The sequence below is a fragment of the Aotus nancymaae genome, unplaced genomic scaffold (genome assembly GCF_030222135.1).
Source record: "Aotus nancymaae isolate 86718 unplaced genomic scaffold, 86718_ANA_hifiasm-v0.15.2.pri h1tg000004l, whole genome shotgun sequence".
Lineage (NCBI taxonomy): Eukaryota > Metazoa > Chordata > Mammalia > Primates > Aotidae > Aotus > Aotus nancymaae.
This window is the reverse complement of record NW_026988415.1, coordinates 24,600,567-24,603,918: the sequence shown is the minus strand read 5'-3', so window position 1 is coordinate 24,603,918 and position 3,352 is coordinate 24,600,567. Positions and strand designations below refer to the sequence as shown.

The 3,352-nt window shown below is 40.3% G+C and overlaps 1 pseudogene; it reads left to right on the top strand.

The window, feature by feature from the left end:
* Window positions 1–1,197: 1,197 nt before the first annotated feature.
* Window positions 1,198–1,781, top strand: LOC110569444 (translationally-controlled tumor protein-like; annotated as a pseudogene).
* Window positions 1,782–3,352: the final 1,571 nt, after the last annotated feature.

Here is a 3,352-nt window from a genome sequence, read left to right as displayed (position 1 = left end):
TCCCTGGTATCAACCAGGATACAGGTTACGGCAGAGATTGGTTAAGAATCAGTTAAGAAGATGACCTTCCGAGGTACACTTGGCCTGAATATCTCAAAGGGCCTTTTAAGACAACTTCCAGCCAGCCGGCACAGAAAGTGTTGGTAAAGCCAAGAGTGTGAAGCCCATGACATGAATGGAGAGAATAGCTATTAGAGAAGTTGTTGCTTCTCTGAAAATAACCTAGATATTGGGCCAGGCATGGTGGCTCACGCCTGTAATACCAGCACTTTGGGAGGCCAAGGCTGGTGGATATCTTGAGGTCAGGAGATTGAGACCATCCTAGCTGACATAGTGAAACCCCGTCTATACTAAAAATACAAAAAATTAGCCAGGCGTGGTGGCATGCGCTTGTAGTCCCAGACACTCAGGAGGCTGAGGCAGGAGAATCACTTGAACCCAGAAGGCAGAGGTTGCAATGAGTCGAGATCACACCACTGTACTAAAGCCTGGGCAACAGAGTGAGATGCCATCTCAAAAAAGAAAAAAAAAACCCTAGCTATTTAGGGTACAAGCAGGACTGTCGGGTGTGTATGATGAGAGCCAGAAGCCCCACCCTTTCCACGCAAATGAGGTGATATTAAGAGCAGAACTTTCTGACCACGTCCTTTAAACCTGACACCCTAGGTATGGTCCTGCCTTGCATCCTGAAAACTGTCCTTACTTCTCAACAAAATTGCCTCTGGAGTCCTCTTTCCAAGCTATTTTTAGCAATCAGTCCAAGCTTGCTAAGCTGGGAAAACACATAAAGCTTATTTTTCTTTTGAAAATGAAGGAATTATATTCTAAAAAGCTATGAAGATGTGCAGGATCTCACTAAATGTTGGATTTGACTATTTGAAATGTGCAAGACTAATCAGTTCAGAGGATTGTCCAACCCTTAGAATGTGGAAGAGCATTGGACCTACAGAGAAAAAGCTTTACAAAACTTAAAATCTAGTGCCAAAATGTTTGCTGGGTTCATTGGTACCTTGCTGACATAAAAGCATTAATTTTCTCACAATTCTCTGTGATTTTTGGTAATTATATAACTGAGCCTTTTGTATTAAAAAGGCAGGTACTTGCTTTTCCACCCACTCTCCCCTCCCCCGGAGCACCGCTCGCTCTGAGCTTCAGACTTTTGCTAAGCTAGTGCAACCGTCGTCTTCAGCCACCATCATGATTATCTACTGGGACCTCATTAGCCACCATGAGATGTTCTCCAACATCTACAAGATCCGTGAGATCGAGGACAGGCTGTGCCTGGAGGTGGAGGGGAAGGTGGTCAGTAGCATAGAAGGTAACACTGATGACTCGCTCATTGGTGGAAATGCTTCCGCTGAAGGCCCTGAGGGCAAACGCACCGAAAGTACAGTAATCACTGGTGTTGATATTGTCGTGAACCATCAACTGCAGGAAACAAGTTTCACAAAAGAAGCCTACAAGAAGTACGTCAAAGATTGCATGAAATCAGTCAAAGGCAAACTTGAAGAACAGAGACCAGAAAGAATAAAACGTTTTATGACAGGGGCTGCAGAGCAAATCAAGCACGTTCTTGCTAATTTCAAAAAACTACCAGTTCTTTACTGGTGAAAACATGAATCCAGATGGTATGGTTGCTCTACTGGATTACCGTGAGGATGGTGTGACCCCATATGTGATTTTCTTTAAGGATGGTTTAAAAATGGAAAAATGTTAACAAATTTGGCAATTACTTTGGATCTATCACCTGTCATCATAACTGGCCTCTGCTTGTCATCCATACAACACCAGAACTTAAGACAAATGGGACTGATGTCACCTTGAGCTCTTCATTTATTTTGGCCATGATTTATTTGGAGTGGAGACATTGTTTTTAAGAAAAACATGTCATGTAGGTTTTCTAAAAATAAATTCATTTAAACTCGTTTGAGAAAATGCCTTTTAGTTTAATACATATTTAAACTAAATTCATCCTGTAGGGTCCCTGGAGAAGCTAGAGCCTGGTTGTAAGCTACTATTGGAAAGAATAAGACTCATCAATTAACTTCTACAGTGGAAACTACTTCTGGGACTAGAATATAAAAAAGAATCAAAGGTTTTGATTGTGAATTGCAATAAAGGGAAAGACAATGCTCATAGCAGTGCCACCATCTGAAGTGGAGCCTTACACATTTTATCACCTACAATGGAAGTAGTTAACTGGAAGAGATTACCAAGAGAATAAAAAGAGACTAATTCAGTTGGAAAAAAAAAGGCAAGTACTTTGCAGATTGGTTTGGGGTAGAGATAACCAACAAAACCCCATGTGGGTGTGGTGTTGGCTTTTCTGAGCTCACTGTTGGATGGAAAATTCAGATTATTTCTCAGCCTGAGTCATCTGAAAAAATTGGATTTGCTAATTTGCAGGTGGAAAATTTAATGTGCCTGTTAATTTCTTCAGATGATGACATTTAAAGGTGAAAGTGATAATGGTGCTGGGAAGGTGTACTTGGGGATCATGGTCTTTATGGTCCTGGGGCAGAACTGCCATTGAGGTCAGGTGAATTGGCTTTGGTCAAAGGGCAGAAGCAGGGCTCCAGTATAATTTCCCTTTAGATTGATAATGGAAATTTCCCATTATAACTTGTGGGCATATGATGTATTGGAGATTCATAAGTAAAATTTTGGGCCCTGAGATCTACTTTCTGCTGGCCAAATTAGTGTTTGTAACTTTTGAATGGTATCTAGGAATCGGGACACTACCAACTTTCTCAATAGACTGTCCGTCCAATTTTTAGAGAGGTCAAGAAACTCTAATTTCTAGCCATGCATCTCATACTTAAATCTCCCCTTTCGAAATCTACCATTTCGTCTTGGTCAGTGTATCATTTACTTGAGAATAACTTCTGAGCATTGTTCTATTCAAATCCGTTCGCGGACTACTGGACCACACTCCTCAACTCTTCTGTAGGCTAAATAACTTTCTATAGTGATAATGTAGACCTTTCTCAATTCACTCAAGAAGAAATGAGACTTTAGCCTTCTTGCTTTTATAGTAATAATGATAACAATACCAATAGCTAGTAATTGTCATTTCTTTTTGGAAAAAGCTGACATTTATGGAGTGCTTACTAATTGCCAGGCAGTGTACTAAGGATTTTACACGTATTGGTTCATTTTAACTTCCTGATAACCCAATGGGGGTAGAAGTTACTATTTTGCTGTTTTAAAGATTAGGAACTTGAAAGTGAGAGTTAACTTGTCCAGATTCATACTGTAAGTTTAACCAGTATCTCTCTATGGTGCTCTATGGATTCCCTGATTATTGAGATTATTCTGGCTTTTTTGTATTTATTTTTCATATATGTCTGTG